Below are 25,390 nucleotides of genomic sequence, written 5' to 3' on the forward strand. Positions count from 1 at the left end.
GGGGGACATATCGTTAGGGATGGTTAGGTGTGGTTAGGATATACTTAACAGTATGAACACAAACTGGAGGAGCTGCATCTCACATTGAACTGTCCAATATTAGGTAACCAACACATTGCTGAGTGGATAGAACATAAGAGGAAGGCTTCATCAATATATTTTGCATCATTCCAAGGAAGTGTAGGAAAGGAGCAGATCTGCATACTCACGAGGTCGGCTAAATATTACTGGGAGTATTAGTGAGGAACATGTGGACGTTCAGATACAGCGCTCATATCTCAGGAAGACTTCTCCCTGAAGCTTTTCTGAAAACAGCGCCATTTCTCCAGCCCCTCTCTAACAGGAGAGGGCCTAATTAAGTAGAGAAGGACCAGGACTGGGCTCTGACTGACTGACAAAAACCTTGCAAATCCTCCCAGTCTCGCTGGCCTCAGACAAAGTGATGATGTGACTTCAAAAGTAAAATAACGCTGGCAATTTGTCACTGATATGAGTTGGGCCTGTGGGGAGCAGAAGGCCTGTGTACAGAAATAATTAGGATGGAGATTGCGATCGATAGTGCCAAGAGTGTCAAGAGAGTGTGTCAAATTGTTTAATTGTCAGATGCACTGGCAACAGAACAATACATTTCTTCCTTGCTGCAGCTGTTCATTAATGCAATAACACACAAATAAATATATAATAGTTCATGAGTTCATCAGTTATAGGAACAGAGTTTGGCCGTTCGGCCCTTCAAGTCTACTATGCCTTTCAATATTGGCTGATTTATCTTTCCATCTCAACCCTATTCTCCTGCCTTCTCCCCCTCCCCATGACCCCTGGCACCCTCACTCATCAAGAATCTGTCAAATTGCACCTTAAAAATATTCATTGATTGGCCTCCACAGCCATCAGTGCCAATACATTCCACAGATGCACCACTCTCTGACTAAAGAAACTCCTCCTCATCGCCTTCCTAAAGGAACATCCCTTTAATCTGAGGCTATGACCTCAGGTCCTAAACTCTCCCAATAGTGGAAGGATCCTCTCCACATTTACTCTATCCAGGCCTTTCTCTATTTGGTGCGTTTCAATCCTCCTTACTCATTGAAGGATCTCCCCTCATCCTTCTAGACCACCTGTGAGCACAGGCTCAGTGCCGTCAAACACTCATTATATGTTAACCCAATCATTCTCATAAGCCTCCTCTGGACCCTCTCCAATGCCAGCACATCCTTATTGACATAGTCAATAATACAATACATTAATAATCAGTAGTACTGGGTAACCAGACGGTAATAGTGCAAAAACCGAAGGACATGGTGCAACCAGATCAAAGTCGATCATGGTTGCTGAGGTAGTGTTGTGTAGTGTTCACCAGCCTGATGGTTGCTGGAAGAAACTGCTCTTGAATCTGGAGGTAACAGTTTTCAGACTCCTGTACCTTCATCCCAATTGTAGGAGCAAGATGAGAGCATGGCCATGGTAGTATGCGTCTTTGATGATTTTAGCTGCTTTTTCACAGCACCTCCCATAGATCCCTTTGATGATGGGGAGGTCAGTATGCATGACGGACTGGGCAAAGTACACCACTTTCAGCAGCCTGTTTTATTCCTGGGCATTTGCTTTATTGAATGCAACCAGTCAGTATGCTCTCTATCGGGCACCCGTACAAGTTCTATACATCAGTCAGGACTTACCAAATCTCCACAATTTTCTAAAGATGTCGAGCCATTGATGAGCTTTCTTTATAATTGCATCAATGTGCTTGGCCCAAGACAGAAATCAGAGATGTTTATGTCTTGGAACTTGAAGCCTTTGATTCTCTCCACCACCTTGTCATCGATGAAGACAGGTGCATGGACCCTCTGATTTCCCATCCTTCTGTTCCCTTTCTTTGAGAGGAAGCTTGCTGTTTTGGCACCATTCAATCAGTTTATCAATTCGTCCAACAGTGGTGGTATCATAAGCAAATTTGGAGATGGCATGAGAGCTGTATCTGGTTACGCAGTCGATTGGTGTAAAGAGAGTAGATCTGGTGACTGATTTGCTCTTGAGCCTTGATATGCTCCTCACCTGATGGTCACTTAGAGAGGATCTCTGCAAAGAAACCAGCCCAGCTCCTCTTCCAAGTGATGTTTACAGCTTGCAGCTTTGTGATGTAGGTTCTGGAAGAATGTGTAGAACATATCAATGCAAAAGAGAGGACTTTAGTGATATCTGCTATTTATGTTATCCATGGGCAGTCTTTGATCCTTCCATATACTGGATAATATGCAGCGGTAGAGTTGCTGCTTTACAGCGAATGCAGCTCCGGAGACTCAGGTTCGATCCTGACTACGGGTGCTGCACTGTAAGGAGTTTGTACGTTCTCCCCGTGACCTGCGTGGGTTTTCTCCGAGATCTTCGGTTTCCTCCCACACTCCAAAGACGTACAGGTATGTAGGTTAATTGGCTGGGTAAATGTAAAAAAAAAAAATTGTCCCTAGTGGGTGTAGGATAATGTTAATGTGCGGGGATCACTGGGCGGCACGGACTTGGTGGGCCGAAAAGGCCTGTTTCCGGCTGTATATATATGATATGATGATAATAAAGACTGAGGTTAAACTCCAGTCACAGTGCAGTGGTGGTGGAAGTGATAAATATTTAAGATGGTGGATAGGGGACAAATCAAGTGGGATGCTTTGTTGATGGTGTCAAACTTCTTGAGTGTTTTGGAATTGCACTCATTCAAACAAGTTGGCAGATACTGCCCGGTCCATCACAGCTACTGATCATTCCACCATCGAAGGGATCTATAGGAGGCACTGCCTTAAAAAGAGAGCCAACATCATCAACAACCCATACCATCTTGGCCACAATCTCATTTTGCTACCATCATCGAGAAGAAGGTACAGGAGCCTGGAAACTGTGACCACGTGTTCAACAATCGCTTCTTCATAGCAATGCATCAGGCTCATGAATGTTATACACCAATAATATCAGCAAGGATGATCTTCTATGGATAGTCACAAAAAACTGGAGTAAGAAGGAATGGGTGGTGTTTCGGATCGATCCTTCTTTAGACTAGTCCAGTCACTCTACACTTCCATCCCCCACAAGGATGGTCTCGAAGCCCTCCGTTTCTTCCTCGACCGTAGAACCAGCCAATCCCCATCGACCAACACTCTCCTCCGCCTAGCAGAGCTGGTTCTTACCCTCAACAACTTCTCCTTTGACTCCTCCCACTTCCTCCAAACCAGAGGCGTAGCTATGGGCACTCGCATGGGCCCTAGCTACGCCTGCCTCTTTGTCGGGTACGTCGAACAATCCCTGTTCCAGACGTACACTGGCCCCATCCCCGAACTCTACCTCCGCTACATCGACGACTGCATTGATGCTACCTCTTGCACCCATGCAGAACTCACTGACTTCATACACTTCACCTCCAATTTCCATCCTGCCCTTAAATATACCTGGACTATCTCTGACATCTCCCTCCCGTTTCTGGACCTCACCATCTCCATCACAGGAGAAAAACTAGTGACGGACATTTACTACAAGCCCACCGACTCGCACAGCTATCTGGACTACACTTCTTCCCACCCGGTCCCCTGCAAAAAGTCTATCCCCTACTCCCAATTCCTCCGTCTACGCCGCATCTGCGCCCGGGATGAGGTGTTTCAGACTAGGGCTTCTGAGATGTCCTCGTTTTTCAGAAAACAGGGCTTCCCCTCCTCCATTATAGATGAGGCTCTCACTAGGGTCTCTTCTACATCCCGCAGCTCCGCTCTTGCTCCCCCTCCCCCCACTCGCAACAAGGACAGGATCCCCCTCGTTCTCACCTTCCATCCCCCCAGCCAGCGGATCCAACATATCATCCACCAACATTTCCGTCACCTACAACAGGACCCCACCACTGGCCATATCTTCCCATCCCCTCCCCTCTCTGTGTTCCGCAGAGACCGTTCCCTCCGCAACTCCCTGGTCCACTCGTCCCTTCCTACCCAAACCACCCTAACCCCGGGCACTTTCCCTTGCAACCGCACGAGATGCAACACCTGTCCCTTTACCTCCCCCCTCAACTCCATCAAAGGACCCAAACAGTCTTTCCAGGTGAGACAGAGGTTCACCTGCACCTCCTCCAACCTCATCTATTGCATCCGCTGCTCTAGATGTCAACTTATTTATATCGGCGAAACCAAGCGCAGGCTTGGCGATCGCTTCGCTGAACACCTGCGCTCGGTCCGCATTAACGCAACTGATCTCCCGGTGGCCCAGCACTTTAACTCCCTCTCCCATTCCCAGTCTGACCTCTCTGTCATGGGCCTCCTCCAGTGCCATAGTGAGGCCCGCCGGAAATTGGAGGAGCAGCACCTCATATTTCGCCTGGTCAGTTTGCGGCCCGGTGGTATGAACGTCGACTTTTCCAACTTCAGATAGCTCCTCTGTCCCTCCCTTCCCCTCCTCCTTCCCAGATCTCCCTCTGTCTTCCTGTCTCCACCTATGTCCTTCCTTTGTCCCACCCCTGACATCAGTCTGAAGAAGGGTCTCGACCCGAAACGTCACCCATTCCTTCTCTCCCGAGATGCTGCCTGACCTGCTGAGTTACTCCAGCATTTTGTGAATAAATCGATTTGTACCAGCATCTGCAGTTATTTTCTTATACTTCTTTAGACTAGTGTTTGACCAGAAACATCACCCATTCCTTCTCTCTAGAGATGCTGCCTGTCCCGCTGAATTACTGCAGCTTTTTGTGTTTATCTTTGGTTTAAAAGACACAAAGATCGACACTGCCAGCATCTGCAGTTCCTTCCAACAAGGCGGCACGGTAGCGCAGCGGTAGAGTTGCTGCTTTACAGCGAATGCAGCGCCGGAGACTCAGGTTCGATCCTGACTATGGGTGCTGCACTGTAAGGAGTTTGTACGTCCTCCCCGTGACCTGCGTGGGTTTTCTCCGAGATCTTCGGTTTCCTCCCACACTCCAAAGACGTACAGGTATGTAGGTTAATTGACTGGGTAAATGTAAAAAAATTGTCCCTATTGGGTGTAGGATAGTGTTAATGTGCGGGGATCGCTGGGCGGCGTGGACTTGGTGGGCCGAAAAGGCCTGTTTCCGCGCTGTATATATATGATATGATATGATATGATCTTCTATGGACTGTAATTTTGGTTCAGATTTTGTCTCTTTTCGCACCATTCTGCTTATTTAGTATCACGGTTATTAATTCATACATTTTAAAAATTATTATATATTAACAGTGTGTTATTGCCTTTTGAGACCTGCCAAGCTACTGCAAGTAAGAGTTGCTTTGTCCATTGCTGGTACTTATGACAAATAAACACTCTTGACTCTTGAAGTGTGTGAATTCGATAGCCCTGTGGCTTGTGGACTGCGGGAGGTCTTGAAGTGTCACAGAGTGACCCATTCACTGAAGGATGACTCATCTCTGACTTGTTTCATACAGCCACAGCATTTATGTGGTTGATATGGTTGACCTCTGGTCAATAGCGACCCCCTTCTCCAGGATGTCAGTGATATCAATACCATCGATTCCTGACGTACGTATGCTTGGTGTTGCTTTCAGCATACTCTCCAGTCCTCCTCACTAAATCAGGCAAGTGGGCAAATGCATGGCAGATGCAATATAATGTGGATAAATGTGAGGTTATCCACTTTGGCGGCAAGAACAGGAAAGCAGAGTATTACCTGAATGGTGGCCAATTAGGAAAAGGGGAGATGCAACGTGACCTGGGTGTCATGGTACACCAGTCATTGAAAGCAAGCGTGCAGGTGCAGCAGGCAGTGAAGAAAGCGAATGGCATGTTAGCATTCATAGCAAGAGGATTTGAGTATAGGAGCAGGGAGGTTCTGCTGCAGTTGTACATGGCGTTGGTGAGACCGCACCTGGAGTATTGTGTACAGTTTTGGTCTCCTAATCTGAGGAAAGACATTCTAGCCTTAGAGGGAGTACAGAGAAGGTTCACCAGATTGATCCCTGGGATGGCAGGACTTTCATATGAAGAAAGACTGGATAGACTAGGCTTATACTCGCTGGAATTTAGAAGACTGAGGGGGGATCTTATAGAAACATATTAAATTCTTAAGGAGTTGGAGAGGCTAGATGCGGGAAGATTGTTCCCGATGTTGGGGAAGTCCAGAACCAGGGGTCACAGCTTAAGGATAAGGGGGAAGTCTTTTAGGACTGAGATGAGAAAACATTTCTTCACACAGAGAGTGGTGAGTCTGTGGAATTCTCTGCCACAGAAGGTAGTTGAGGCCAGTTCATTGGCTATATTTAAGAGGGGGTTAGATGTGGCCCTTGTGGCTAAAGGGATCAGGGGTTATGGAGAGAAGGCAGGTACAGGTTACTGAACTGGATGATCAGCCATGATCATATTGAATGGCGGTGCAGGCTCGAAGGGCCGAATGGCCTACTCCTGCACCTATTTTCTATGTTTCTAGGCTTATTCCTCAGGCTTGATAATAATGGTGAAGTGAGGAATAGGCTGGGCTATGAGATTGGAGATGGTGGTTGCTTATATATCTGCTGCGACTGAGTACAACAGGCAGTGAAAAAGTTAAAATAAACAGATTGTAGAATATTATGTCACAGCGACAGAGAAATCTTGGGGATGGATATTAAGACCCCTGCTTGGAGTATGCTCTGTGCCCTTGTTACTTTGAGTGCTTCTTCTAAGTGTGGAGGTGCATTGATTCATTAGCTGCAGGAAGACTGTAGGTAGCAATCGGGAGGAGTTTTCTTTTAGCAATGTCTGCAGTGATACGAGACTTCATGCAGTTTGGAGTCAAAGTTGAATACTGATAAGAAGATTGCCTCCCATTTGTACACCAGGACACGTTAGTCGTATGTCTGTCTTGCTAGTGGGGTTGTGCCTGAAGAGTCTGCCTTAAGGTCTGTAAAGTATGACTCTGTGAGTTTGATTACCTCAGGCAGTACTTGACTAATTTGTGGAATCTGGTTCTGGTTCAGGCTGATTACTGCACAAACACCTCTTAAGTGGTTATCAACTTGCCCTCTTTGGAAATCAATCCCCAGATGCACGTGAAGGGGAAATTGACCAGTCCACTGGGCTGGGAACAAGGTTTGGCCAATGCTTTGGCCCAGGGTATCGTGAAACACACTTGTTCCATCGTTGTATTTATGGACCAGATGAATAATTTGCTCGGCCACTTCAGAGGACAGTGGTGAGTCTGGATTCAATCAGACCGATAAAGATGAAGATATACTCTCCTAAAGGAGGATGGTCCACATGGATTTTTGAGCCCATCTTTTCTAAAGTTTCAGATTATTAACTGAATTCAAAATTCCCCAGTTGCACAGTGGGATTGAAATCAGTCTCTGGGACAGTTAGCCCAATTTCAGGACTGCCACCCTGGGAAAACATGTATATTATTATAGATTCTAAAAGTCATATATATTCTTTAATATGCGTTATATTGTGACAGAAATTCATAACATGGAGCATTTACATGGGTTTGATAAATTGTTTCCTCCTTCATGTTTCTAACATGCTGAAAATAAAAGGGCTTTTTGGAAACTGGTAACGGCAAAACAATGCAAGTGATGTTACACAAGAAGATTTTGGTCTATACTTATCCACATCCCACTCATTCTGCTTCTAAGTTTACTGTATCTAATTGAGTCTCATTTAAGTTGTTTTGAAAAATTCAGTAGAAGACTAATTATTGAAACTGCTTAATTAATTGGCACATGTTTTCTCTTCAGGTAAGCTGGCCGGATTCTTGCATGAATAATGATAATTCTCACGTTAAAAGCACAACATTAAAGAAGCTTTTTGTTTTGCCTTTGTAGTGTTTAACATAATCTGTCATGAACACGGAGTTTAAAAATATTCCCTTACATCTCTTATTTTTTTGTTTTTCTTATCCTAACCAACTACCTATCATAACAAATTTATTTTAGAAACATAACACTGAAAGGAAGAGTGGATCCTTCAGAGCAGATTCACACTCAACAATATATTTCTTCCACCGCATTTGCATTAAGTGCAAGCTTCTGCTGGTGAGTCTTGTTTGTTCCGTATAACATTAGCCCATTTCATCTCCATCACCTTGTAGGTGTTCATGTCAAATCTATTTCAACACCACTTTCCACACATTGTCAACATAATGACCAAAGAGAGCTCACTAATGTATTAATACATCTACAGGTTTAAGACACCACTAGACTAAGTGGACACGTTGGGCCCAAACCTCCCCTGCATTGGTGCAGCACTCTCTCCTCCCCCCCTCCCTCCCCCTCCCTCTCCACCTCCCTTCCCCTCCCCCTCCCCGTTCCCCTCTCCCCTATTCCATCCCCCTCAACCCCCCTTATTCTCCCTCCAACCCCCTCCCTCCCCTCCCCTCCACTCCCCTCCCTAGGAGATAGATTTAAACTTTAAAATGCAAATAACTTAAAAAATATAACACCAATTTCAATGAAACTTCTTCCATTAACACCAAAGGGACGACGGTGAGTAAGGTGGGCTTAAAATTGTCGTGCTACCGTGTACCGTTTTGGCTGTAGATTCAGGAGCAAAAACACAAACAAACAAGAGTTTTAGTATACAGATGATCACATTCAATTTCTATGTACTCTCCCACTTCTGATCAGTTATGTTCTAATTCTGTACTGGCATCTGCATTGCCCATGATAAAACCACAGTGGGATTGATAGTGCAGTCAGATGAAATCTGGGATCTTATCATTTAAAAATGCAATAGCTCGTACCCTCAAGGCAAACCTGTCAGTGTGACGGGTTCAGGATCTATCAATTCTCCATCCCACGGTCCTTCTTCTGAGTTCAAGTGGGATGCCAACAGACTGTCGATCACTTGACAGAGCCTGGTAATGTGAGGCAGCTGTTCATACATAGCTATAATTCAACATTAAAATGGAATTTGCGGCCATGTCAAAAAGTATGGATTAAACGTTTGCATTGGCAGTTTGCAGTATTTATAGGGGTGTCATTGGTGGTGTTATTCTTCATTCCTGGCAGACATTGAAGGTGTTGTCGATGTTAAAGCTACATCCTCTGGCACCCTTGATCAATACTAGATTGCATATGGGGCTTCTGGCATCAACCTTTGTGATTACTATGTTCGTATGTACGGAGCATAATTCCACTATACGGTATACTCCAACTGCAATACATCTATGGTTCAAGTTCTCTGTTCAATGGGGTGACTCTTACATGGATGATGAACTTATCAGAACATTGGGTGTCTATTCTATGTCCACGTTAGAAGTTAGTTCTGAACATCTAAACACTGGCTCATGATTTCTGTCTTTCAATAAATAGGGTACTGGGTAACCTCTGCGCATTTATTGGGCAGGTTTCAGCTAAACATAGAAGACCAGGTCGTATGGGATGGGTGGGGGAAATTAGAATGTGTTTGATACCGTTCCTCCTCACAAAGGATTCATAAAGGATTCACAAGAACACCCACAACACAAGAAAATTGACCAGGAGTGGGACGCATCTTTTTTGGTAAACCAACATCTGAGTCTATATGCTACATTTTGGTGAACATACAAGTCCGCTGCCAAAAGAAACACCATTGCACAAATTTTGAAATTGCTGGTGTAATCCCCTAATACCAATCAATTGTATTGATGTACAATATTGTACATTATTGACTGATCTGACTGGATAGCATGCAAAAAACCTCAGTACACACGACAATAATAAACCTAAACCTAAATCTAAACCTCAAGCCTGCTTTTCTTTTTAATATAAGCATGGCTTATAAGGTCATAAGGAATAGGAGTAGAATTAGGCCACTCGGCCCATCAAGTCTACTCCACCATTCAATCATGGCTGATCCATCTCTCCCTCCTAACCCCATTCTCCTGCCTTCTCCCCATAACCTCTGACACCTGTACTAATCAAAGCTGATTAGCCTCAGCTTCTCTTCTGTGCCAGTTTCCCACAGTCTAATTTCCACAATCTTATCAACCTTTATTCTTCTAACATTAATATGTATCCAGTGACGTAGCTTCCACAACCCTCCAGAGTAAAGAATTCTAGAGACTGGCCACCTGCTTCAAGAAGTCAATCAGATCACTGAAAATTGTTCCTGCCTTAAAACATGACATGCTGGAATCACTCAGCAGGTCAGGCCGTATCTGCGGGAGATGAAATAGAGTTAATGTTTCAGCTGATAGATCTATGCTATCTCAGATTGTCAAAATTGAGCCCGTTTCTCGGTTATATGTGCGAGGCGAAAGCAATCCCGGTGAGCCGCGGCCCGTACCGACGGCAGGCCTGGCTTGCCACCCGCAGCAGAATTGGGAACCCGCCCAGAGGGGGGGGGGGGCTGCGGAGAGGAGGATGGAGGGAGACGGAGGCAGACGCTGGGCAAAAGGTCTGGTAAGAAGAACCGGGGGTCTTACCTTCTGTGCCCTCAAGGTTCTATGTGGGAGCCCCCCACCCTCCATGGAACAAGGGGTGAAGAGAGCCATGGATGGAGAGGGACAATGGTTCATCATTCACATGCAGACTCAGTGGGGTGTTCTACACATTCTGTACTAACCGGGCGTGATTGTGCTTATGTGTGGTGATAGTCTGGCTGAGCTGTATGCAAAAATTGCATCTCACTCTACCTTGATACACGTGATAATAAAGAAACCATTGAACCATGGAACCATTGCTGACTACAGGAGCACACAGACTGGGTTTTAATGCACACTAGACCAAGTAGACCCGTTGGTACCAAACCTCTCCTGCATTGGTGCAGCACCCTGTCCTCTCCCCTCTCTCCTGAACCCCCCCCCCCCCCCCCTCACCTCTCCCTTCTCCCTCCTCCCCTCCCCCTCACCTCCTTTTAAACTTTAAAATCTGAATAACTAAAAATATAACACCGATTTCAATAAAACTACTTGCATTATCACCAAAGTGACAATGGTGAGTAAGGTGGGCCTAAAATTGTCGCGCAATCGTGTACCGTTTTGGCTGAAGTTCAGTCACAAACAAGATAACAAACGAGAGTTTTAGTATATAGATAATGAAGACAAAATAGTTGTTGTTACCTTTCTGGCAAAATTGATGTGGACTTTCTCAAGCAAACATATTTGCCTATTTGCACTATCTTTAGGGGTGTCATTAGTGGTGTTGTTCTTCAGCCGAGGTGTGGAAACTAAATCCCTCTGCAGTGCAGATGAAGCTTCTGAAAATAGTCCTCATAATTACAACGCAGGTACACACTAATTGCAATACATCTACGGTTCAATTTAGGGTGGCACGGTGGCGCAGCGGTAGAGTTGCTGCCTTACAGCGAATGCAGCGCCGGAGACTCAGGTTCGATCCTGACTACGGGCGCCATCTGTACGGAATTTGTACGTTCTCCTCGTGACCTGCGTGGGTTTTCTCCGAGATCTTCGGTTTCCTCCCACACTCCAAAGACGTACAGGTATGTAGGTTAATTGGCTGGGCAAATGTAAAGGTTGTCCCTAGTGGGTGTAGGATAGTGTTAGTGTGTGCGGGTATCGCTGGGCGGCGCGGACTCAGTGGGTCGAAGGGCCTGTTTCTGCTGTATCTCTAAATCTAAATCTAAAATCCCTGGTCAATGGGAGATTCTTCCATGTCCACATTTCAGGCAGCGAGACGATGCGATACGATATGATAGAACCTTATTTATCCCAGGAGGGAAATTGATCTACCAACAGTCATAAAAACACAAAGTACACAAAACACAAAAATGTATGAACCATGAAATTAAAGTGAGGAGTGGGAAGGCTTGGGGGATGTGCAAAGATTGGGGGGGGGTCAGTCTCAGTCTACCCGACGACAGAAGGGGGAGGAGTTGTAACGTTTGATAGCCACAGGGAAGAAGGATCTCCTGTGGCGTTCTGTCCTGCACCTTGGTGGAACCAGTCTGTTGCTGAAGGTACTCCTCAGGTTGACCAGTGTGTCATGGAGGGGGTGAGCTGTAATGTCCAGGATGATCAGCAGTTTGAAGCACATCCTCCCCTCCGAGACCACCTCCCATGAATCCAACCTTGGATTGGTTGATCCAAGCCTTGGTTGATTTAATTCAGTATCAATGCATTTAGTCTAACGGTGAAAGGTATAGCTTCTGCTGAGACTTCTGCAAGATCTTTTGTCATTGGAAATGGGAACTATTCCATCATCAAACATCAACTGATGTAGTCACAGAGTCATATACCACAGATGCAGGCCCTTCAGCCCCACCTGCCCATGCCGACCAAGATGTCCCATCTATGCTAGTCCCAACAGTCTGCATTTGGCCCCTATCCCTCTAATGTTTCCTATCCATGTACCTTTCAAATGTCTTTTAAATGTTTTTATACCCCCTGCCTCAACCACCTCCTCTGAGTGCGTTCCATATACCCACCACCGTATGTGTGAAAAAGTTTCCCCCTCTGTCCCTTTAAATCTTTCCCTTCTCACTTTAAACCCATGTCCTCTGGTTCATCCCCCTACTCTGAGTAAAAGACTCTGTGCATTCACCCTCTCTATTCCCGTCATGATTTTACACAACTCTATAAAGTCACCCTTCAACCTCCTGTGCTCCTAGGAATAAAGTCCTGGCATGTCCAAACTCTCCCTATAACTCATGCCCCTCAGTTCCTGGCAACATCCTCGTAAACGAGGGTCTCGTTATAAATTCTTCACACCACACTATCCTGCCATGCTTGAGTACTGTTATGGTTCAGTTACCTGTTCTCTTTGATTCAATTGTACTGGGACATTTTTCCTTATTAGCCGGCCTACTTCCTCTTTCAGCAAACCTTTTAATGAATTCTTCACTGATTGAGGCTCGAACATACTGAATCCACATTTAAGTAAATGTCTGTCACGTCTCCAAAATGCTTGCATAAGTTTACAGGTATCTTCACAACAGTGGTATGGCATCTCCAATGGTAATTTTAGTGTCTATGCAGTGAGACCAAATAAATCTTTCCAATTGATCTTTAGTTCTTTTAACCAATCTTTTCCTGGTAATGCCAGCCGCCCTGTGCAATTTGTTACAACTATTGGCAGCTTTAACTACAGGCCATGACACCTAGTACATTTCATTTGATCGAGTACCTTCAGTACTTTATCAGAATATGTCTTGAGAATAACAGCACGCTTTGTCAAAGGTCAATGGTGTTTTTTTTGTTGATAGAACAATCTGCTGCTGTATCACTCTAACTTTCTATTGATTTGTCTTGAAATCTTGCAGCTCTCTACCATTCCATTCGCAGTGCTGATGGTGAACTTGCATGGCGTCTCACCTCTGTTCAGGGTTATGCAGACTCCTTTTCGATATTTCCCTGTATGGAGACTTTCCTTCATGTTAGAAGTCTACGTAGCAATTTAGGGCTTGAATTTAAACTTTTTCTACGTTGCCAGATGTTTTGTCTTCTGACTTGGATAAGATTTTGCCATCTTAAAGGAATGGACACATGGTAAATACCTGCCAATGTACCTGCAGCAGGAATTTGTTCCAATAGTGTTTGTGTGATATGAAACTTCACCTGGGAATTAATCTTTTGCTATTTACTTCTGAGTAAATTCGCATAGGTGAACCTCAAGGCGGTGTGCTCATTCCCCTGCTCTACTCACTCCATATACATGGTCAATGGTGGTTTATTTGTCACGTATGCAACTGCATAGTGAAATTCATTTTGCATATATTACACATGCTGGTGCCACCATTTTTGGCACCATTATTCAAAGTCCAAGGTCCAGTCGATGTACTGGAGCAGTTCCCATGAACTGACGTCCATCTCCTCTCCTCACCTGGACTGTAACAGACCGCAGGTAGACCCAAATGCAGCACACGGAACCAAGGAAGTAGTTTTAGAATGAGCTTTATTTCTACTTGCTCGTGGTCGGGGACAGAAGACTGAGGCGTTCACCAGGGCTACGACGAGGCATGAAGGTCGGGAACAGGCAGGGTCGGCAACGGGAAATTAATCCAAGAGAGAATGCTGGAAAAAAACTGCAGATGCTGGTTTAAATCAAAGGTAGACTTAAAATGCTGGAGTAATTCAGCGGGTCAGGCAGCATCTCTGGAGAGAAGGAATGGGTGACATTTCGGGTCGAGTCCCTTCTTCAGACTGATGTCAGGGGAGGGAGGGGACAAAGATAGGATGTAGTCAGACAAGAAGACTAGTTGGAGAACTGGGAATGGGGAGGGGATAGAGAGGGAAAGCATGGACTATCTGAAGTTTGAGAAGTCAATGTTCATAATGCTGGGGTGTAAATTACCCAAGCAAAATATGAGGTGCTGTTCCTCCAATTTGCACTGGGCCTCACTCTGACAATGGAGGAGGCCCAGGACAGAAAGGTCAGATTGAGAATGGGAGAGGGAGTTGAAGTGCTGAGCCACCGGGAGATCAGGTTGGTTAAGGCGGACTGAGCGGAGGTGTTGAGCGAAACATTCGCCGAGCCTGCGCTTGGTCTCGCCGATGTAGAGAAGTTGACATCTGGAACACCGGATACAAAAGATGAGGTTGGAGGAGGTGCAGGTGAACCTCTGCCTCACCTGGAAAGACTGTTTGGGTCTTTGGATGGAGTCGAGGGGGGAGATAAAGGGACAAGCGTTGCATCTCCTGCGGTTGCTGGGGAACGTACCTGGGGAGGGGGTGGTTTGGGTGGGAAAGACGAGTGGACCAGGGAGTTACGGAGGGAACGGTCTTTGCGGAACGCAGAAGGGGGTGGAGATGGGAAGATGTGGACAGCAGTGGGATCCCGCTGGAGGTAGAAATGTTGGAGGATAATTTGTTGTATATGCTGGCTGATGGGGTGGAATGTGAGAACAAGTGGGACTCTATCGTTGTTACGAATGGGGAGAGGGGGAGCAAGAGCAGAACTGTGGGATATAGAGGAGGTCCTAGAGAGAGCCTCATCCATAATGGAAGAAGGGAAGCCCCGTTTCCTAAAGAATGAGGACATCTCTGATGCCCTAGTGTGAAACACATCATCCTGGGCGCAGATGCGGCGTAGACGGAGGAATTGGTAGTAGGGGATAGATTTTTTACAGGAAACAGGGTGGGAAGAAGTGTAATCAAGATAGCTATGAGAGTCAGTAGGTTTGTAGTAGATGTCAGTCACTAGTCTGTCTCCTGTGATGGAGACGGTAAGATCCAGAAATGGTAGGGAGATGTCGGAGATGATCCAAGTATATTTAAGAGCACGATGGAAATTAGTAGTGAAATTGATGAAGTCAGTGAGTTCTGCATGGGTACAAGAGGTAGCGCCAATGCAGTTGTCAATGTGGCAGAGGTAGAGTTCGGGGATATGGTCAGTATACTCAATATTTTCAGCAAGAAGCAGGAGCTCATTGTTGACTTCAGAAGGGGAAAGCCGAGGATCCACGAACCTATCTTCATCGAAGATTTGACAAATGAGTGATTCAACAACTTCATGTTTCAGTGCGTGCATTTCACTGCGAGTCACGATGCCAGGCAGAAGAGGCCTCTGCCCGAGCTGGCTGCCTGCCCCTTGTCTGGGGTTACATTCGTGCCTGGCTGGTATTAGAGAGGGGCCACTTGCTGCCCACGGGCAACCTTGGGGATTTCCGGGACCGCTGGGCACCATGGGAGGGTGGAATGTATCCTCAATAAGGATTATTTTATAGTTATCTGCAAATCAAGTGACTTAGATAGTTTGGTGTTTTTGTATTATGGTGGTGAGTGTGTAACCACGGTTTTGTTTGTGAATATTATTTTGTATCGTAATTGATTAAATTATTTTTATTGTAACTATTACTGAGTCCAGCACATTGATGAAATCACAAAGAAAGCCCATCAAAGCCTCTATCTCCTTAGAGGATTGAGGAGATTTGATATGTCGACGAATACTGTCTTGAAATTCTATAGGTGTACGGTAGAGAGCATATTGACCAGTTGCATCTTGGCTTCATTCGGCCAATTGAGCACCTAGAAGCAAAGAAGATTACAGAGAGTGGCAGACACTAACGGGTCCATCACAGGTGCTGCCCTCACCACCACTGAAGGGATCTGCAGGAGGAACTGCCTCAAAAAGGCAGTTAATATTATCAAGGACACTACATCACCTCTGCCTCAGAAGGCAGTGGAGGCCAATTCTCTGGATGCTTTCAAGAGAGAGCTGGATAGAGCTCTTAGTGATAGCGGAGTCAGGGGGTATGGGGAGAAGGCAGGAACGGGGTACTGATTGTGAATGATCGGCCATGATCACATTGAATGGCGGTGCTGGCTTGAAGGGCCAAATGGCCTACTCCTGCACCTATTGTCTATTGTCTATTATCACCCTGAGCACACTCATTTTACTCCTGCATTTGGGAAGAAAGTACAGGAGTCTGAATACTGTGACTACCAGATTCAAGAATAGTTTCTTCCCAACTGCACTAAATTCACAAGTCTGAAGAAGGGTCTCGACCCGAAACGTCACCCATTCCTTCTCTCCCGAGATGCTGCCTGACCTGCTGAGTTACTCCAGCATTTTGTGAATAAAAGCACTAAATTCACCTATGAATTTGGTTGAGCGGGCTTTTTTGTACTACCATTGTGATTATTAATTTATTGCTTCTTTTGTAGATTGATATATTATTAGTTTATATTGCATTTATATGCCCATTAAGCTGCTGGCTATAAGAATTTCACTGTTCAGTTACTGACACATATGATAATTAAACACTTGATTCGTGATTCCTGACAGTGATGTTTGTGCCTGGTGGATGAAATTCTTTGGCATTTTTAGAAGCTATTTCCTTTGATCTTTCAATTTTGCACACCGGGATAAAAATGCAGTGTGCGCGACAAATTTGGGCTGAATCCTGTTATGATTTAAGACTCACACTGATCTATCTCACCGCTGCCGGTTTAAGAATTCATCAAAGTTGCAACGCATGGATAAATCCTTTAATACAATAATATATTCACTGACTGCTTCCCCGACTTCTGTGGCAAACTTGGAATTCTCCACTGCTGTAAATGGCTACGGATTCACCTTCACTTTCACTGTGGACTAGATTCATGGAGAGAAACAGCACCATAACAGAGCTTTGGGCTCACCAAATCCACGCTGATCAATCTTTCACTGTAATCCCACATTCATCCACTTTATCCTCCCCACATTCTCATCATCTCCCGCCTGATTCTACTGCCCACCTGCCACTTGCAAAGATTTACAGTGGCCAAGTAACCTGCCAACCTGCATACCTTTGGTATGTAGGTGGAAACAGCAGCAACATAGTCTCAGGGAGAACGTACAAACCCCACACCGACAGCACCAAAGTTCAGGATTGAACCCAGATCTGAGATCTGAGATGAGGAAACTGAGATGAGGAAAAAAAAAATCAGACAGAGAGTTGTGAATCTGTCGAATTCTCTGCTTCAGAAGGCAGTGGAGGCCAATTCTCTGAATGCATTCAAGAGAGAGCTAGATAGAGCTCTTAAGGATAGCGGAGTCAGGGGGTATGGGGAGAAGGCAGGAACGGGGTACTGATTGAGAATGATCAGCCATGATCACATTGAATGGCAGTGCTGGCTCAAAGGGCCGAATGGCCTCCTCCTGCACCTATTGTCTATTGTCTATTGTCTATTGTCTATCTCTGGCAGTGTGAGGCAGCAACACTACTAATAATGCCATTATGCCATCAAATCAGTAGACTCTCAGAACTGAATAGTCTTTGCGTTCGTCTATGAAAGCACGTTACACTTGTTTAGGTTTATTATTGTCATGTGTACCAGGGTACAATGAAAAGCTTTGTTTTCAATGCTATTCCTACAGATCAGATATAATATCCATAAATACAATCAAATCAAACTCAAATACAACAGATAGAGCAAAGGGAAAGATACAGAATATAGTTCTCAGCATTGCAGCGCATGAGATCCTTAGACAAACTCCAATGTCCACATTGGGATTGAGGTGAATCTGACAGTACGTTAGCTTATGAAAGGATCATTCAGAAGCCTGTTAGTGATAACAAAGGGGAATAAGCTGTTCCTGAGTTTGGTGGTGCATGCTTCTAAGCTTCTGTACCTTCTAGCAGACAGGAGCAAGGAGAAGGTGGGATGACTGAGTTGGGATAAGTCTTCGATTATGTTGGCTGCTTGTCTGAGGCAACGAGAAACGTAGATGGAGTCACTGGTACGAAACCTGGTCTGGTGTGATGGACTGGGCTCCATCTACAACTCTCTGCCTTTCTTGCGGTCTTGGGCAGGGCTTTTCACAAACCAAGCTGTGATGCAACCCGGCAGTAAGCTTTCTAAGGTGCATCTCTATACGTTTACGAGTGATTGGAGATATGCCAAGTTTCCTCAGTCAGCTTTGGAAGGAGAGGCACTGGTATACCTTCTTGGCTGTTGCACTAATGTGGTTGGTCCATTACAGACCATTGGTAATCCTAACGGCAAGGAAATTAAAGCTCTCAACCATTTCCACTTCGGCACCATTGATACTGATTAGGGCCTGTACTCCACCATGCTTCCTGAAGTCAATAACTAGCTCATTTTCACCCAGAGAGTTGTGAATCTGTGGAATTCTCTGCCACGGAAGGCAGTGGAGGCCAATTCACTGGATGTTTTCAAGAGAGAGTTAGATATAGCTCTTAGGGCTAACGGAATCAAGGGATAAAGGGAGAAAGCAGTAACAGGGTACTGATTTTGGATGATCAGCCATGATCATATTGAATGGCGGTGCTGACTCGAAGGGCTGAATGGCCTACTCCTGCACCTATTTTCTATTTCTGTTTCTCCTTTGATCTTGCTGATATTGAGGGAGAGGTGATTGTCTTGGCCCCATGTTACTATGTCTCCTTCCTGTATTCCACGTCATCATTGTTGATGATCCGACCCACCACTGTGATGACACGTGCAAACCTATAGTTGGAGTTACAGCAGAGTATGGCCACAGAGTCATGTGTGTTTAGGGAGTACAGTAGGGGACTGAGATGCATCCTTGCAAGGTGCTGCTGTTGAGAAATGTAATGGAGGAGGTATTGTCATCTCTCCTCACTGATTGCAGGGGTCTGTGGACTTGAAAGTGCAAGGGCGGCACGGTGGCGCAGCGGTAAAGTTGCTGCCTTACAGCGAATGCAGCACCAGAGATTCAGGTTCGATCCTGACTACGGGCGCCGTCTGTATGGAGTTTGTACGTTCTACCCGTGACCTCCGTGGGTTTTCTCCGAGATCTTCGGTTCTCTCCCACACTCCATAGACGTACAGGTGTGTAGGTTAATTGGCTGGGTAAAATGTAAAAATTGTCCGTAGTGTGTAATGTTAGTGTGCGGGGATCGCTGGGCGGCGTGGACCCGGTGGGCCGAAGGGCCTGTTTCCGCGCTGTATCTCTAAAAAAAAAAGAAAGTCAGGATCCAGTGGCAGAAAGTGCTGCTGATTCCTAGGTCCTGGAATTTGGAGATGAGTTGGGATGGGATTATGGCTTTGAAGGCAAAGCTATAGTTGATAAATAAAAGTCTAATATAGTCCTTGTTGTCTAAGTGTTCCAGAGAAGAGTTTCGGGCTAGCGAGGTGGTGTCTGCTGTGGACCTGTGGCAACAGTAAACAAACTGCAGTGGATCAAGGCTGGCTGGGACTGGAGACTGGAGTCAATGTGCGCCATCACCAGTCTCTCGAACCACATCATGATAATGGATGCCAGAACCTTTGGACGGTAGTCATTAAGGCGTGCTATCTTACTTTTCTTTGGCACCAGGACGATAATGGTCTTCGTGAAGCGAGTGGGCATCTCATAATGGAGCAGTGAGAAGGTTAGGATGTCCTTGAATGCTTCTGCCTGCTAATCCATACAGCTGCTGAGGATGCGGCCAGGGATCTTCTGGGCCAGTTGCGTTGTGCACATTCACTCTCAGGGTGGTCGATCCTGCCCGTCACATTAACTGTTGGTACGAGCGCACCAACGAGACTGGTGTTCCTCCACACCCCTTCTGTTCAAAGCGGGCATAGAATGCATCGACTTCATCTGACAGGGGCTCACTGTTGCCAGTGTTACTACTTTGCCGCCCGTTATAGCATGCTCACAGCTTGCACTTTTCCAATGGAAACCGTAACTTCTCAGATATCATTGGCAACAAAAAGCATTTCTATTCTTTCCATATACGCCCTGAAAGTCTCACATACTTGATAATGCACACTATGTAGCCTGCTTGTCGCGCTTGTATTTGTTATTGACATTTTATCCTGTTTCCCCGCTAAACATCGATGCTGCTGAACTCTATGCCTGTCTGCACTCTGCCCTGTGAACTCTTCAGGTATATGTCACAGCTGCTTTGTCCTTTCCGTTTGCAGTTTGGAGGTGCCAGGAGGTTCACCCTTGATTTACTTCTGACTGTCAAGTTTGTGCATTTTATTTCCTTCCAACTACCTCCATCACACCCCGCACCCTATTAGAGAGGTGATGATTTTAGATTGTTTTAGATTTAGAGATACAGCGCGGAAATAGGCCCCTTCGGCCCACTGAGTCCGCGCCACCCAGCGATCCCTGCACATTAACACTATCCTACACACACCAGGGACAATTTTTTTTTTTTTTTTACATTTGCCCAGTCAATTAAACTACATACCTGTATGTCTGTATAGGAGCAAAGAGGTCCTTCTACAGTTGTACCGGGCCCTGGTGAGACCGCACCTGGAGTACTGTGTGCAGTTTTGGTCTCCAAATTTGAGGAAGGATATTCTTGCTATGGAGGGCGTGCAGCGTAGGTTCACTAGGTTAATTCCCGGAATGGCGGGACTGTCGTATGTTGAGAGGCTGGAGCAATTAGGCTTGTATACACTGGAATTTAGAAGGATGAGGGGGGATCTTATTTAAACATATAAGATAATTAGGGGATTGGACACATTAGAGGCAGGAAACATGTTCCCAATGTTGGGGGAGTCCAGAACAAGGGGCCACAGTTTAAGAATAAGGGGTAGGCCATTTAGAACGGAGATGTGGAAGAACCTTTTCAGTCAGAGAGTGGTGAAGGTGTGGAATTCTCTGCCTCAGAAGGCAGTGGAGGCCAGTTCATTGGATGCTTTCAAGAGAGAGCTGGATAGAGCTCTTAAGGATAGCGGAGTGAGGGGGTATGGGGAGAAGGCAGGAACGGGGTACTGATTGAGAGTGATCAGCCATGATCGCATTGAATGGCGGTGCTGGCTCGAAGGGCTGAATGGCCTACTCCTGCACCTATTGTCTATTGTCTATTGTCTATTGTCTTTGGAGTGCGGGAGGAAACCGAAGATCTTGGAAAAAACCCACGCAGGTCACGGGGAGAACGTACAAACTCCGTACAGATGGCGCCCGTAGTCAGGATCGAACCTGAGTCTCCGGCGCTGCATTCGCTGTAAGGCAGCAACTCTACCGCTGCGCCACCGATTACTGTTTCAAAGAAGCTCAAGAGACATGGAAGGTTTCACAACACGTGCTAACCTCTTTATTGTAGTTAACAGCAACTCCAAGTATACACGGATAACGACATCAACTGCACCCACAACCTATATACATCTTTATATACATACACCTTTACCGTGTCGTATCTCCGTTCGCGCTATGGCCTAACATCGTGGAGTCGGCAGCCTCCAGCTGGGATCGACCTTGAAGGCTCCGGTCGCAGGGCCTGGACTTACCATCTCGGAGGCCTCGGCCGTGGGCCCTGCAGACCGCAACATCGGGAGCTCGCAGGTTCCTGGCTGGCGACTGGTTTTCGGGAGCTCCAGCCGTAGCAGCTTCGACCGCCCCGGAGCGCAAGGTATGATCGACCCGCTCGCAGGCCCTTCATCGCCCTGCGTGGCTCGGCCGCAGCACTTTCCATCGCCCGGTGGGGGCTCAGGACTTTCATCGGCCTGCTTGGCTCGGCCCTGGGACTTTCCATCGCCCGGTGGGGGCTCAGGACCTTCATCGGCCTGCTTGGCTCGACCCTGGGACTTTCCATCGCCCGGTGGGGGCTCAGGACCTTCATCGGCCTGCTCGGCTAGGCCCTGGGACTTTCCATCGCCCAGTGGGGGCTCAGGACTTTCATCGGTCGGCTCAGCTCGGCCCTGGGACTTTCCATCGCCCAGTGGGGGCTTCAAAAAGTTGGGAGCCTCGATCACCTCGTGGCACCACGGGAGAAGAAATCAGGAGGAGATAAGACTTTGCCTTCCATCACAGTGAGGGTGTGCCTAGAGCAATCACTGTGATGGCTGTTTGTGTAAAAATTGTGTAAAAATTGTATCTGTGTGTCCTGTGCTTTTTGTTGTCTACTGCCGGACCCTGACGTGAGAGGACGCTGGCGTTGTTTATTCGCCGCTTCTCCGTTAGGATAGTTTGTCTGTTTGTTTTTATGTTTGATTGTTTATGTAAAGCGCTTTGAGCACCTGATAAGGCGCTATATAAAATAAATGCTTATTATTATTATCTTTACATACAAATGAACCATCAGGTTTTCTCCATTATGTCTAATCTTGAACTTCAAAAACTTGGTTCCAGTATTTTGAGATGTTCTGGAATTATGAAAGATTCTACTAAAAGTCTGTATTCTTTTCTCACTATTTAGTTCTGTTCTATGTAGATTTGGTTCAGCCTATCCTTGAATGGGACTCCAACATATATATTCCTGTCATATTGCCCAAATTTAGAGTGGCAAATTAAGCTTTTTGGGATGTGGGAGGAAACCAGAGCACCTGGAGTAAATCCATGCAGTCACAAGGAGAACATGCAAAATCCACAGCAAAGGCAAGATTGAACTTGGGAAGAGACAAAAAATGCTGGAGTAACTCAGCGGGACAGGCAGCATCACTGGAGAGAAGAAATGGGTGACGTTTCAAGTCGAGACCCTTCTGCAGACGACCCGAGACGTCACTTATTCGTTTTCTCCAGAGATGCTGCCAGTCCCGCTGAGTTACTCCAGCATTTTGTGTCTAACTTTGGTGTAAACCAGCATCTGTAGTACCTTCCTACACATATGTCTGAAGAAGGGTCTCGACCCGAAACGTCACCCATTCCTTCTCTCCCGAGATGCTGCCTGACCTGCTGAGTTACTCCAGCATTTTGTGAATAAATCGATTTGTACGAGCATCTGCAGTTATTTTCTTATACTATCCAACAGTGCATGGACTCAGAAAGAAAACGGACTTGCAACATAGAATCAACTATAATGTTACTAAATGTGGAGCAGGCTTCATCCATTTCTTATGATCTTGTTCCAACTGCAATGCTTTAACTGCAATGCATTTAGCAATAGCAGGTCTAATGTGGAACCCACCTCTGACCACACAAGTTGGAGCAGAGGTCATTGGATGGCTATTAGGAAGTAGAATTCTGCTAATTGTTTGGGCGATCTCTTTAATTTTCGTATCAATAAAAAAACCCACCTTAGAATGGAGTTGAAGTTTGGACGTGCATTAAAAAGCTTCAGTGATCCATCCTTCCTCTTGGTCAGAACTGTGATTTGATGAACCATGACTACACATAATCCACTCATTGTGGTACATCACCTCAAACAAGGCTGCCTAACAATGAAAAGAACTGGGCCCGGCTGCGGATACTATTGATTGCTATCCAAGGTAAATAAGATTGAATTAACATACAGATAAATTTGGCAGATCAATTTAATTTTCACAGACCATGAGATGTTTACGACTTTTTTGAGATATCACTAAAATGGATGCAGCCATTAGCCATCCATTATGCAAATTAATTATTGTTTTAGTGATGAGTTCTTAAGGTTATTATTTATTATTTTACTCAGAGAATTAAATAATAATTTATTTGAGGTTTGCAGCTACCAAACTATAACATTAAGGTGGAGTGTGCAAATGTGGATAGGAAGGTTTATTTGATGAACGCACAAAAATGTTACAGCCAGTGTACAGAAAATGGAGGAACCATATATTCATGATTACTGACGTCATCCTCCTGCCAAACCTTAACTTTAGTGGTTAGTTTGCAAAGTACGTTTAACCATAAATTAGCATTTCATTCTCTAACCTTGCAGTGTAACTAGCAGAGCTGTGCTTGAGTGCTGTAATTCACATGCATTGCAGCTGGCAAGGTATTATCCAAATCCCAGAGGTACTCAACTGAATTGATGAAATGACCTGCAAGGCCTAATTAAAGCTGTTCAGTTCAAATATATTGATGTATTACATCTATTATGCTGTGGTTCAATAGGCCTGCCCTATATGCACTTCCACAGCCTGTAAAGCAAACTAAACAGAGTGAATAAATAATGCTGAAAGGGAGGGGGTGGGTATTGAGGAGAGGTACCAATGGTTTAAAAATACATGACAGGAGGCCCTGAACACAAACTATTTAAAAAAAAGCTAGTCTTTGTGTAACTATGGCTCTGCTTCACATAAGATCATCCAATTGGTGGTGGTTAGCAATTAAATCTTTTTTTTTAAATTCAGTTTTGCAAATCAAAATCAAATTCCTTGATAATACGTTTTCATCAGATAGAATGCCGGTGTATAATTAGTTGCATTAGTCTTACTCGTTCATTGTGCGTTTTGAATAATACATTTAAAAATGCCAGATTACATTTTTTTTTTTTAAAGCAACTGTTCTTCAGAACACAATCAAATGATTGTATATAAATTTTCATTGCAGTGTTCTGGTTTAACAAATACTGTGAGAGGGATGTTGAAGAGAAAAATGTACTCACGGTGCTCCGAGAAGTGAAAAAAGTAATAAACCACTGCTGACACTTCCATCATCCACACGCTTGAGTGCCTTAAACTTAAAGGAGATGAACCAGATTCATGGAGTCTGTTTCAGGAATTGGACTGTGCCGGACAGCAAAATGGTATATTTCAAGCTTGGAAAGTTTGAGACATCTCTTATGATCTATTGTGAGTGATGGAAATGTCTAATCTAACCTGCTTACAGCAATAAATGATACCTGCAGTCAATCTTGGCAGACAGCAGATATTAAGAACTTATTTTGGGGCCTTGTATCATTTTTCAGTGGTTGACATCACAGGGACAGGGTTTCACTTCAGCATGAAATAAGACATTCATAGGAGGGGAAGTAGCAATATAACATTCTCCTGATATAGTGGTTGCTGAAGGCTTTAATATTATTAATAGTCTACCCCATGTATAGATTATTGAAACCAACTTAGGTTTTGGTTTGTGTAAGAAGGAACTGCAGATGCTGGTTTAAGCCGAAGATAGACACAAAAAGCTGGAGTAACTCAGCGGGACAAGCAGCATCTCTGGAGAGAAGGAATGAGTGAAGTTTCGGGTCGAGACCCTTCTTCAGACTCCCAGTCTCGACTTGAAACTTCACCCAGTCCTTCTCCCCAGGGATGCTACCTGTCCCATTGAGTTACTCCAGCTTCTTGTGTCTATCTTTGGTTTTGATTTGTCTTCCTATGGTGTCTTCTCCTTTTAAAGGACCAGTGAAAAGTGAGAAGGCATCTACTTCATATTCAGCACATGCAGCCAGTTTATATATTCCAATCAACCAAGTGAATAAAATATTG

This window comes from Rhinoraja longicauda, chromosome 7 (assembly GCF_053455715.1).
Source record: "Rhinoraja longicauda isolate Sanriku21f chromosome 7, sRhiLon1.1, whole genome shotgun sequence".
NCBI classification, from domain to species: domain Eukaryota; kingdom Metazoa; phylum Chordata; class Chondrichthyes; order Rajiformes; family Arhynchobatidae; genus Rhinoraja; species Rhinoraja longicauda.